Consider the following 13,779-nt stretch of genomic DNA (forward strand, 5'->3'; position numbering starts at 1 on the left):
GCGCTCCCCGGCCGGGCTGGAGCCCGGGCATGGTCCCCGCAGGAGGCAACAGCGGGAGGTGAAGGACGCCGAGGAGTCCCTCACCCCGAGCAGGGCGCTCTATTTCAGTGGACAAGGTGATCAGCTGCGGTTGAAAGCAGATATTGAGCTGCCCCGAGATGCCTTCACTTTGCAAGTGTGGCTGAAAGCCGAAGGAGGACAGAGATCTCCGGCTGTCATTGCAGGTAGGGAGTTGGTCGTGCCTGTGGCTGCAGCATCCCTTGTAGGTTTGGGGAACCGGAGCAGCCAGCTGTAGGCGTGCGTGTGTGTGTGCAGTGTGTTGTGTGCGTTTGGATGTGCCTCGGACACACACAGAGGGATGGGAATGCCTGTGCGGACACGCTCGGCTGCGTTGGGTATCTGTGTCTTTGGTGGAACACCGGTGCTCTGCAAAGTGTCTGGAAGTCTGTGCTGGCAGGAAAAGTTATGTAAACTTTTGCATAGGGAAATGGCAGTATCCTGGGTAGTTCCTTTATTCTGTGTGTGTGGAATAAGACGCGGATGGGTGAGAGCGCTCTTACGGTGGGTTTTTACCTGATTTTCACTTTGGAAAACTAAAATAGAGCGTTTGAAAGTAGCTTGTGTTGTCTGTATGGAAAGAAATTTGCGTGTCTAGTGTGTGGCTGCAGAGAAATGCATATCTAAGGTCCCTATATGATTTCCTTAGTTTTATTAGCTTTTTAGTGTGCTTCCCTGTTGCCCTTTCAGATGCAATGTTACTGTGTGGTTTCCAGAAAGCTGTAGAGGAACTTTTGGCTATTGTGAAATCTACAATGAATCAAATGAGTTTATAAAGTTCCCAATCCCTGGACACCCAGTGAGGGCTGGGACCAGCACTGCAGCGAGAGGATGTGTGGAGTGTTTTTGTCTCTCCTTAGAAATGGCAAGTGTAACACAAATGATTGTAAGGTGAAATAGCCCTATAAAATCATTTAGTACTCAAAGCAGCTACCAGCCTGGGCTGCCTGAGCTGAGCAATCATGAGGAATATTGCACTTTTCTTGTTTAAATTTTATGAGCCCATCATGAAGTTGGGTCCTTTCCCCTGCTCCTGCCCTCTCCCCACTTTAGTTGTCCTGAAATCGGATACTTTTGGGGGGGTTACCAACCCTTATAAACGTTGCCACATCCATCTTTGCAGTGAAGGAAGTCATAGAAAATGGAAATGCCCTTAGAAAAAAAAGTCAGAAAGGGAGGGGGGGAGGAAGACATGTTTTACAGTTCTTTTGGCAAGGAGATTCCCTGAGAGTACAAAGTTTCCATGTCCTAGGATGCCTTAAAGAGACAGGGAGGATTTCCCTTTTCCCTTTAACTGGAGTCACTTCCTACCAGAAGGCAGAGGATGCTTGTGCCGTGGTACTGGCTGCCCCGTCCCTGTCCCATGCCACCCTCCTCCTGCCACCCCATCGCCTTGTCCTTGTCCCACGCAACTGTCCTCTCACTGGAAAGTTGCTTTGTCCTAAGGAGAACACAAACTGAGATGAACTCAGCAGCGCATTCCCTTCGCTTTCCCCAATCCCAGCTGCTGGCTTGCTGTGAGGAGGGGGACACAGGATGTCTGGGGCTGCCAGGGTGGGCAGGGGGTGCCGGGCATGGGCTGGTCCCTCTTGCCTTCAGTAGGACAGGCAGATGAGTGATTTCATAGGTGAAATATCTTATCATTTGCTTTATTTCCCCTGACTTTCTCATACTCTACTCTTCTGCTTCCCAGTCTTAAGCCCCAGGGCTCCAGGTGCTTCCCTTTCGAGTTAGGAAAGGCAGAACTTGGGTTTACTTGGATCTCATCAGTGGCAAGAGACAGTCAGTGTAATTCTTAATGTGTTTAATCCAACACCTAAGACCCCATGGCTGTCCTCAGTGCCAGTATCTCTTAATTCATACAATAGGGAGTGTAGACAAACACACACACACACACACACAAAGATCATTTGTAGTAAAATACTTTAATTGGATGGGGGAGGTTGGGTTGTTGCCTGTATAAAACACTTGACCCATTTTATGCATGGAAATAACATTCCACTGTGAAAAATGAAAAGAAATGCCCCAGTTTTGCACGGCGGAGCCTGCAGCTCAGCCTGGGAGGACTTTGGGATTCTATTTGATTTCCAAGCTGCCCCTGCCCCCCTCGCAGGCACTCTTGAAGAGGAGCCAGGTTTGGCTCTGTGTGTAAACACCTGGAAGAGGTCCAAGAGGAACTCACTCGGAGTATCCTCCGCACACCACAGCCTCCCAGACCTGCAGCAAGCTTAGGGAGAGATTACGCTTCCCTCAATGAGGAAATCAAGGGTTCTGGCTGCCAAAACTCTTGGCTTTCTCATTTTCACTGTTTTGGGATGTGACAGGCTCCAGAGCCTGGTTCTGCTGTTGAAGTTGCATCTATAGGACCCCACTGGAAGTAAGAGTCCTTCTGGGTGTTTGACAGTGGGCAGGGACTGGGTCAAATTTGCTGCCAGTGCCAGAACTGAGTTTCTCCCTGGTTTCCATCCCAGTTGCAGAGTGAGGAACTATGACTCTGCAGACCTGAGGGAGAGGGCAGAACTGACTTTAAGACACCCCTTTTCCAGAGTCCTCCTTGTATCTTCATCTACTTTCTGCCCCCAACCTTCTGCCTGTGTCAACTGCTCCCATTCCACCCCTCCTTGCTGCCATTGCAAGTCGTATAGGGGCCACGCGTGCTATAGGGGAAAGCCTGTTGTGTCTGTTCAAAATTTCCTGTGGGACCCAACTTGTTATCAGCTTCTACGCCTGAGCCCTGATATAACGGAGCTCTTCTTCTAATCCAGGCTACAGGAGTTTCTGTCTGGAGCCAACTCTCCTTACGTCACCCTCTGCTGCAGTATTCAATTTGTTTTCATAAATGGCTAATTTTACAGCGCTGTTAAGTGGGTTCGTCATCATGCCGGGCCATGCCCCATCTCTGATGATAGGCAGCCCTCGGTGCCAGGCTCTGCCAATTTTCACGCCGGTTGGCAGTGATGTTATTGCTGCCCTGGTTGACTTCACTGCTATCTGTTCTGGCATTTGTCAAGGAAAGCTGTTGGGAAACTGGAAGTCTGACCCATTGATCCACGTTATGCAAAAGCTCGGCAGTGTGTTCGTGTCTGCGCTGTGCTCTGCCAGTGCTGCTCTCCCGGCTCCGTGTCTATTCTCCTCCCTCCCCGGGCCACATAGTTCTTGGACAAACACTCCTTGGATCTGCGTACCTACCACCCAGCACAGTACATCCCTCTTGTAAACACACACATGTGCACATGGTATTAATCATGCGAGTTTGCGCGTTTTCCCCTCTGCAGAGCCTTTGAATGCGCCTCTGGTTGTGGAGGAAGGAGTTAAGGGCTGGACTGTTACTCAGTTAGGTAACACACACGCCGTGCAAAATAAGAGGCTTCAAAGCACCGTTGACCTTGCTTCTGTTGTAATCAGAGAGATTTCAGTTCTACTGGGGAAATGCAACTCCATCCTAAGAAACAGGATCCTCCCGAGTCTCTGTCAGTGTGTTTGCTGCTATATGGCTCAGGGGCGGGAGAGCTCATGTTTTCATAGGAAGGAGATGTTGACTCTTTACTGGCTGGGAGCTGAGGAGCGGGATGAATGATCTGGAGTAAGAAGGCGTGTCTGCCCTCAAGAGTGAAAGCTGTTTGTGTTTTGGTTGGGTTTTTTTTCCCCTTCTCATTTTCATTCTCCTCTGTCTCTCTATGCCTGTGCCTGCCAACAGAGATGATGATCCCAAATTAATAAAGTTTCATATGTAAGGGAGTGCCTGTGTTTTCCCAACTTCAGTCCTTGATGAACGTAAAACTGCAGCAGAATCCAGAGGGAAAAAAAGGCCAAAATAAGCACAGTGGAGCTCACTGAAAGCATGTCAGGGTCTGAGAAACATCTGTGCCAGGTCTAATAACTGGGCAGTTACAAGGATATGTAATTAAGACTGCATAGGTCTGTTCCCTCCACAGGGTTTAAGAATATATGTTTGCTTTTGGGGGTTAATTTGGTTCCCTTTTGAAGTTTGGGAGTCTGATATTGATTTAATACACTTCAGGAGAATCAGTGAGCTGGGTCCTGTCCCCAGAGCTGATCCTTGTAGCGGGTCTGTTGAGAACTTGAGGTTGTTTTCAGTAGAGAGTTTACTCTGAGTTTCACTGGCATTAAAATAACAGGTAGATAAACAATGCATCAAATCTCATCTCCAGCAGCCTGGGGTTTTTTTATAGCCTGAATTTCTGTGGTTTGATCTATAGTGAAGTGTTAGAATGAAGGACTAATAAGTAAGTCAATGTAAAGCTTGTAGTTCTGTCATGTAATTAGTGCTGGCATTAGCAGGGTGATGGGCATGATGAGTGCAGTGGTTGGACCAAAGCGACGGGAACTTGGACACCTGCCCAGATGTTCCTTCAGGGTGACAAGTCTCCAACACACCATGGCTGAAGGCTGCAGGTAGCGCTGTGGTTTTGGCTTCCCTGTAGACGGGGTCAAATGAGTACCCACTTCAGGACTGTAGATCTGTATAAGGCTTGACTAATAGGCCACGATAAAAATGTGGCATAGTTTGTCATTTACTGAATATTTGCATTTGAAACAGCACATTTCCTTCAGGCTGCAGAAGCCAGGACAAGAGTCAGAAACTGGAAAAGAAAGAGAATTTTTCTTTCCATAAGATATCCGATTTTAACCAGTCTCATTCTTCTGATACATTAGAGGCAGAACACCACAGTTAGAAGAAAGTTGTGTTTGTTTGGTTTTGTTTTCTTAAAGCACTTACATACAGGCTGCTCTAATTAATAAAATGGTAATGAAAGAGGGGAATATCACTCTGTGTGTGAACATTCAGATGTGTGTGTACATTCAGATTCCTCAATGATGTATGGCTGTCTTCTGTAGACAGAGAGATGTGATGTGTCCCAGGCTGAGCTCACCTCTCCAAGCTTCATTTGGGCCTGATTTATTTCAAGCTAGCCTGTTTCAGTTAGAAAAACTCCTCCGAGGCATAAAGCAAGCTGAGGGGATGGTGTTTGGAGAGAGAGCGGGAGCAGGGCTCTCCTAAGGGATTCATGGAGATGTCTGGAGAAGCACAGAGCAGAGCTGCAGCAGTGAGGACAAGAAGCAGCCCTTGGAGAGCCTTTGCACGCTACACCTTCGCAGAGAGACAGACCTGGTCAGTGACGCAGGTGGCTGAAAGTTAACACATCAGGTTGAAGCTGCTGTCTGGGTCTCCACATTACCTCCCACCTGGAGTGCTGTAGGTGTCCAAGGGGATCCTGAGGCTGTGGTCATGTTGAGCAGAGGCAGAGATTCCAACCATCAGCCACAGCCCCAGCCACATGGGGCTGTGTTTAAATCCCAAATCCTAGAGAGCACTGCAGCGGCTGGGAGGGAATCCTGCCCCAGACCCTCCTGCCCCAGGTAGGTGCCACTCACCTTTCTCATGAAGAACAGGACCCAGGAGTTTGCTGATACTGCTCCATTGGCTTAATGTATTCATTAACCTTTGCCATGGGTGGGAGAGGTCCTTGGCCAGGTATGTTGAATAGTGAAGAGTTGCCAAGCACGCCTGGGTCACTGGAGCACACCAGTCGGTGGAGCAGGGATTTTGGGTGGAGAAATGCCTTCTTTGGAGCCTGGGCCTGGCTCCACCAGGACATACAAGAAAGGTGCAGCCACAGTGTCTGCCTGAGCAGCTTTAATGCAAAAGTACACTAGGACCAATGGGATTCAGAGGCTCTCAAGACCCTGGGAGTAACCGAGCACCTTGGATTTTCATTGCTTATGCTGGTCTGAGCCAGAAAAAGGAGCCAAAATATAGTCGCTTTTTACAAAAAGACATATTGAAAAAAACAAAAATAAACCCTCATGGCTGGGGTCAGCTGAAATGTTCCTGTGTAATAGTTTTGCTTCCAATTTTAGCTGGTTTTTTTGGTTTTTTTTTTTTCCAGCTTCTCTTTTCCTTTCCTTGATAGAAATTATAGGAGCAGAAGCAGAGAAGGGACCACCTGGGTTGCCAAATTCAGTCCCCTGCAGTGTCAGGGATATAACAGCAGGTAATTAGTCCAAACATTCACAGAATATCCACTTTGTAGGCTCTGATATAGCACAGGCCATAGAAAATTTCCCAGTGCTCTATTATAAACCGAAGATCTTTAGCTAAGACTAAAAGTCACCACTATAATGTAAGACAGGAAGGGAGAAGGACAGATTGACAACATCTTAAGTACCTCAAATCCGAAGTGTTGGCTTACAAAACTGTTAAGTATGGGAAAGAAAAACATTTGCTGGTAGAAGATATCAGCTTTCTTATTTTCAGAAAGTGCAAAAAGAATCAGGTGTTTTGACAATTATGAAACTTGTATTGAAATTCTAAGTTAGAATATTTCCCACAGATAGTCTGTTTGGATTAATTCCACTTTTTGCTGAGAAAAATATTATATCAGACATTTCCCACCCTTCTCTGCTCTTTGCCTGGGTGGCAGCTCCTACATTCCGACACAGTAAGAACAAACACATTCACTTTATTATGTTTTTGCTTCTTCAAATCTTGTATTCCAGGTTCTTCTGAAAATGCATCAGAAAAGTCGTGTTTGATCAAAACCCTTCACAGTTTTCTCTCAACTACATCAGCAGGTCTTATATCATCTTTTTCATCTTTAAACTCCTCTGTCAATACTACCAAATGTTTCCTCTAATACCATCTTTACATGATCAGGATATATTACACTTTCTATTTGAAATATGCAAAGTGTCTTTTCTACTTCTTAGGTTCTGGGCATGTGCTTCATGTGATGTTCTGGGCACAGAACAATTGCCCGGGCTGTTCTTTTTTGATGTTTATTTTCCCCAAAATGAGACTTCTAAAAATTAAGGGTTTCCTTCCTTCTGACCTTATCCTTCCATTGCTCTATGGGCATTGCCCCCCCTTGAGGTAGCTGACATAGATTCATGGAATCACAGACTGGTTTGTGTTGGAAGGGAGCTCAGAGCTCATCCAGTTCCTCTCCCTGCCACAGACAGGGACACCTTCCACTAGACCAGGTTCATCTGGGTGTGACTCCTAGTTCTATTTCAGCTTTCTGTGGAGAAGAAGTGCTTGATTGTTGTTCTGCTAATGTCTGCTCATCCCTACCTTTCTCTTCATTTTCTCTGGTGTGAGCATGCATGCACACACACTCACAATTTCCAAAGCACCTTTGATTTTTTCCCAGATCAATAGAGCATTTAAACTCCACTGATCAAGGAAGAGCAGCTTGTTTATTTCCCCACATATCCTGACACAAGTGGCAGATCTTGTAAACTGCTTTGATTTGATGTTAGTGCCTATTATAAAGTTTACTCTCCCCAAAGCCATCCATGAAGTCAAAGTACTTTTACTCTGAACATGAGCAAAGCAGAGCTCAAAAAGGTGAATTAAAAAGATATCAGGAGTAAGTATCTATAATAGTTATGATCTTCTATTTATGATCTTATCCCAGCATTTTGCTTTCTGCTGTCCTCATGCATAACGACCAGAACAATTCACTTAGCTGAGCACTGTTCAGCACCCATGAGGTTGTCAGCACCAAGTGAGAACACAGTATGTATCATAGAGCTGTGAACAAATACAGACATAAGTTAGGTTATCCCTTGGTGAGAATGGGGCTGGATTAATGTTGTTAAATTTCTGCAGGCAGCATGGATTTGATCCTAAACCTGTTCAAGATCATGACAAAATGTCATTGACCTTGGCTGACTCTGGCTCAGGCTCCGATTTCGGTCTTCTGCATCCCTCCTCTGCAGCCTGGACCCTTCCATGGTCCTTGCTTTACCATCCTTTATTCTGCTGTGCTTTCTTGCTTTGGATACAAGAGAAATAAAAATGCAAAGCCTTAACATCAGAGGATTTGGCCAGGGGAAGGGGACATGTTTGGTTTGGTTGCTTTTGCTATACTCCAAACCCCACTCTGGCCTCTGTCTCTTTCAACCTTTTTCTTCTTTTTTTTTTTTTCTTTTTCATTTTCTATTTTTTCAGTGTCAAAAAGAGCACTTACTCAAAACACACTGACTGGGTTTCTGTTTTGCTGGGTGATGTAAGTGTGGAACTTTCCTGTCCAATCTCTCCACCCTCTCTTATCACCATCATAGTCTCAGTTCTTTCTCTACTATCTGGTGTCCTTGATTCCCCCGTCTTTCCCTTCTCCCAGCTCCTCACAGTTGCTGGTTTCCTCCTCCTTAACAAGCGCATGCTGTGGGTAACCCCATGATCTCTGCAGTTCTCATCTTTTACCAAGGCAAGGTGGTTAACCCCTGCTTGCAGACCAAGAGTGGCCACCAGGTCGGTGGCTTCAGCCAGCCGGTGTTGGAAGTGCTGTGGGAACAGAGGGTAAGCAGGCTGTGTGTTTGTGTCCTTAGTCAGGCATATGTTCATGCATATTTTCCAGGAATTATTGATACTGTTCTGTTTAATATCCATCCTAGTGGTACACAAACAAGGAACGAGTGGTTGTTCTCACAAACAGGGAGTGAGGGTGAAGTGAAACTGAGAAGCATCTGGAACTGGCCTGGTGAAGCAGCATCTAAGAGATATGATACCAGCTCACGAAAGCAAAACAATTGCTGTGTTAGAGAAGAAAACCACTCTGTTCTTTGCTGATCACCTCCTGGGGTCTGGTAGGCTTTCCTTGAGTCTTCCTTCTGACTCTTTTTATCTCTTCTCCTTCCTCCTTTCTGCTGTGTTTTCCCTCCTTTTCCTTATCTAATTTATTGTCTCTCTGTTTGCTTTAAATTACTTTCCCATATGGATTTCTCTCTTCTGACCCATCTTCCCCTCTCTCATCTGATTCCCAGGAGTCTTGTGTCGTCATGGAATTGGGAGAAGAGCAGCAGCCCTGTTCCTGACACCGAGCATCAGCTGCAGGCTCTTTTTCTCCCTCGTTTTCTTCCTTGCCTGTTCTCTGCTGTTAGTGTTGGAAGCATATTCACAAAGATCATCCATTGGATTAAGGAAACAGATCTTATCACCATTGTTTTGTTTGTTTTATTTAAGACAGAGAAAAGAAATGGAAAGGAAAGGCCTTCACTGTTACCACTATTACTTAGTTTTCAATGTAGGGGTTTTGCTCCTGTACTAGTATATCCTAGTGCTGTTATTTTCCTTTATCTTTGCTGTGGCTTTGTCATGCTGATAACTTCCTCAAAACATTGTCCTGATGGTGGTGGTAGGTTTCTCAGGCGTGAGAGAACATTGCCCTTAAAATCAGGGAAATTGAGGAACAGAGGGACACTCTGATACATCCAAGATGTGTGTTGGTGACAGGGCTAGGAAGAGAGCCCAGCAGGCTTGGCCTTTTGTTAAACCTTTGTTGGGTTTTTCAGGGGCAATGGCAGTTTTTCCATAGCCTAACTTGTTCTCCATGTGAAGCCAGCACACCCTAATTCCTGTAAGATGTTTCCTTGTAGCTGTTGATGGTTCTTCACTGGGTAAAGCCTGTACTGGGCTAATGGTGATGATAAAGTCTTTGAGCTGGTGTCACACTGCTGGCAGAGCTGGCAGTACAGGGGATGGGAGAGGACGGCAGTTGGCATTTGTGACATGAGCTCTGTGGAGATGGCAGAAAATCAGATGGTCTGGAATTAATATCTCTGAACCAGACATGCTGGTGATGTTTGAATCAGCATGAGTTATTGTATTTCTCAAATGGAACAGCGTATGCTGCCCATAATGGGAGAGAAAAGCAAATATCAGCAAAGCCCCTTAGTTCAGAGGACTCTTATTTAAATTAGAATACTTTGATATTCTTTATACATCTGTGCATTGATTAATATATTGACTTGCTGAAACAGCTTGTAAAATACGTAAGTTGTAACTTCTTGTCTTCCCAGGAAATGCTGAAAATCTGCCTCTGGATATCTCAGCTTATTAATGAAGGGCAAAAACAACTCATAGTTGAGCAACCTTCTCTAGTGGAGGGTGTCCCTGCCCATGGCAGGGGGTTGGAACTGGGTGAGCTTCAAGATCCCTTCCAACACAAACCATTATATAATAGTTAAATACAGATCAAGTGAGAGATTGCAGAAGGGGCTTTGCATGCAGTGTGTTAGTGCCTCATACTGTTCTGGGGAGTGATCCTCATCTAGTGCACACCCTCATGGCTAACTGACCCATGTTGCTGTTGGGAGCATCAACAAGGAGGCTGCACATCATACAATCAGCACGATTTTGTTCTGAATTCAGCAGCATCTGTGCTTGTAAAGTCTGAGGTGCTAAGGTTGAAATCTGGAGCTTGCATTACTACTGTCTTACATTGCATCTATCTGTGGATAAACAGAGCAGCCTCTCTGAGGTCAAAACAGCACCCTTCACCAGTGATAATTTAATGGGAATTATTTTCAGCATGAACTAGACAAGAATTGGAAGCCTGCAGTGCTGTAGCTCATGAATGGAGATGTTCAGGGAGAAAAGGAGTGCTGGGAGAAAAAGCAAATGTTAACTAAATGCATTACGCACATGATTTTGAAACATGTACTTGGCAGAAAGAAGGGTGAGCAGTACAAGCCAGATACTGCTGTTAAACACACCAACATAAACCTAGAGTAACTCCTTTGGAGAGGAAATCGGGGGGGGGGGCTGCTTCAGACCAATGAACATGTAGAATTTGGGCAGAAACAGAGTGTGTGCAATGGGGAAAGTGAACAAGCTGAGAAGTGGATGTCATGGAGAACAACCTCCAACCACCGTCACCGCTGTCGATGGTTTCATTTGGGTGTGTAATGGTTACGGTGATGCAGTGGGAAACATCTGTACAACGTGGGGTTGTTTTTACTTTTTGGAGCATTTTCTGTATATACCTATCATAATCCCTCCAGGCTGTGAAATTAGGCCATAGACCAATTGTACAGCAAGACCTTTGTGTTTTCCAGCAACAAACACCCTCTGAACATTACCCTTCAGTCTTGTGGCCCTAAACTCCTTCGCCCCTTCCCATACTGTCCCATCTCCAGCAGTAACTTCCCCTCCTCTGTTTATAAACAAACACCCTCAGAAGAAGTTCACAGGAAGAAAAGTTAGTTAATGAAAATCAACCATGCACGCAGGTCCAGGCTGTGGGTTGGAGCCAGCAGGGTTGCTGGATGTTTCCTACTGTGCATCTGCTTGTAGGAGTTTCTTTGCTGAGATGTTTGCCTGTCTGTCTCGCTGTGCGTCTTTCTCTTCCCTTCGTCACGGAAAACATGAAGAAAGAGGGAGTAACATTATAGTGTGAATATGCTTTAAGATCAGCGTGGACAGTATTCAGGAACCCTGAGCGGGAGGCTGGCTTCAATGAACTTGTAGAAATTCTTCTTGATAAATCTACAGATTTGGTCTTTTTCTCTTTTTTTAAAGCCTGAAATCCTGGCTCCTGGCAAAACTGTTGCTCATGAGTTGCACAAAGGCTGTAAAAGGACTAAAATAGCCTAAGGGATAATTGTTCTGCTATAGCCTGAGCACAAGTGTGATGAGTCTGGGGTTGCATATCACTCTCGCAGAACCACCAGCTTAAGGAGGTAGGAGAGAGTAGGACCTGAGGAAATTGGTAACGTGGGACTTGTGTAGTCACCACGAGCTCTGGAGCAAAGGGTGGATAGGCATGGTGATGATGCTGGGAAACACAGAATGTCTAACTTATTCCAGAGGTCCCCCAAACCCTTTACAGCACAGGGGGAATGCAAGAAAAACTCAATTTTCCTTTGATGCTCCTGGGTTATACCCTTAGTACTGCACCTTGGTGGTCTCAGGTAGGAGGTGAGGGAATTATGTGGGGTTTTTCCTTCCAGGAGACAATGGGATCTTCTAAAAAGCCTTTCTGGCTACTCAAAATGTGTGGGGAAATTACCAGATAAAGGAAAGCTCAGGGGGCAGCACTGGTCAGGGCTGTGGCTCCTCACTTGTGCAGAGGTGTGGTACTGATGCATTGCTCATGTCACCATCCTGGACTCCCCCTCTTCCATATGAAGTGTCTTTGGAAACTGGGAATAAGAGAGTTTTAGCAGATATAATAGATGTGAAAGTTGTGGTCCCACTTTTTAGTCCTAAGAGGCATGAAGTTTTAGATGTATTCCAAAAGGTCTCCAGTGCTGGCAAAATGGCCATACCTTAAAATGTGACAGCTTAAAATAGTGTTATCTGTTGCTTTTTGTTGAAAGAGCAGTTTCTCTTATTGAACAAATATTTTCTGTCAAGTCTTATCTGTAAGGCTATTCCAGTGTGGTCTCTCTACCTCCCACCCCAACAGGGGGGAAAACAATCAGAAATGAGCATTTTGTAGTGCAGCATGAACAAAGTTTATCAGTTGTTGCACAATTCCTTTGCCTGTGAACAGATTAAATAAAGAAGAGGGGGATGGGGGTGGTGGAAATGGTCCTGATTTATACTGGTGAGCTTCCTCCAAGAATTCCAAGATTAACTATCAACCGTTTCTCTCGCCCTTTGAAGAGCTCTGAATTAATGAAGAGCAGAGGATCTTCTGCTCTGCACTGGGAAAGGCTGGAATTCCCCAAAGCCTTCTTGCTTGAGATGGTTTAATCAAACAGACTGTTTACATAGTGTGTCTCACAAGAGGCCATGCTCAAGAAGTGGTGGGCTTCAGCTATATGCTGTGATACTAGGAGTTTAGTTTATTTTGTTTTAAACATCAGCATACTGCCAGTTTGATTGGGAAATAGCTGTATCCAAACACCTGCAGGCTCTATGGAGCAGGCTAGAGAGGGAAGCAACAGCAGCTGCATCTCACAGAGGCAGAATGATACCGTGAGGGGTCTGTGTTTCTTCTCCAAAGGTTTCTGTGGGGTTGGGATTTAGCAGCAGAGGTGGGCTTGCGAGCACTTGTACTCATGGAGGAAGACCTCTTGCAGCAGTAGAAGGCTGAGCACTGCACCAAACTCTTCCTTCTGCCTCAAGTGCTGATGGAGAGGCAGAGAAGCAAGGGCCTTTCTACCCCAACCATATGTTCTGTCTCATACTGAGAAGGCCAAACTGTTCTGGTGAAAAGTTTCTGTGCTCTGGTAACTTAAGAAGGCACTAAGTGAAATGGGAGCTATATGTTTAGTAAGAGAGAGAGGGAAGAAGTAAGCAAGATTAGGATAGTTCTTTCTACCATCACCCATCTCTCTCTTCCCCTCCCTCAGGATGAATGTCTCTTGCACCTATACCAAGAAACTCAATGCTTTATTGCACATCTGTATGTCTGAAATTGGCTATAAACCTTGAGTCAGGATCTAAACTTGTGTTCGGATAATTCATTCTTTCTTTTAAATACTTTGGTATCTTCTGGAAGTGATGTGTTTCCGCTCCCCTTGCACAGGATCTTCTGTGCATCATTGAGGAGGATGCACGTAAGTAGGCAATGTGGCCAACATTCTTCCCAACCCAAGCAATCCACCCAGCTGTTCAGCAGAGATGTTATTTATTGGGAACTGTCAATGTGTTCAACACATGGTGTCCTCTGCACTGACGAACTCCCAGTCTGGCTTTTATGGGGTTTGCCTGACACTTGTCAAACACGTGGTAGGGCAAACTTGACGAGGCATACGTTTGATTGTGAAAGTCATTATGGAAGGGCACTGCAACAAGATGTTCTGTGAGGAAAGGAGAGACAGAGACTAGTTGGCAGACAAGAAAACAGGCAGTTGTAAAGCGCAGAGGTTTCTTTTTGGCTGGTGGTTTCAGGAAGAAAACAGAGATTTCCTTCAGCGATAAATGAGATGCTTTCAGAGAAAGAAAGAGAGTTTGGTTTCGCA

At 45.4% G+C, this 13,779-nt stretch overlaps 1 protein-coding gene across 1 annotated transcript in view; it reads left to right on the forward strand.

Annotated features, from left to right (window-relative positions):
• The first annotated feature begins 6 nt into the window (after window positions 1-6).
• LOC104407903 (pappalysin-1-like) overlaps window positions 7-13,779 on the forward strand; it is a 36,532-nt gene continuing 22,759 nt past the window's right edge. The window contains exon 1 of the mRNA XM_010017311.1: window positions 7-224. The gene's annotated coding sequence lies outside the window, so the exon portion shown is untranslated. The remainder of the gene's footprint in view (window positions 225-13,779) is intronic.

Source organism: Nestor notabilis, unplaced genomic scaffold (assembly GCF_000696875.1).
Source record: "Nestor notabilis isolate BGI_N333 unplaced genomic scaffold, ASM69687v1 scaffold14706, whole genome shotgun sequence".
In the NCBI taxonomy this organism is placed as follows: domain Eukaryota; kingdom Metazoa; phylum Chordata; class Aves; order Psittaciformes; family Psittacidae; genus Nestor; species Nestor notabilis.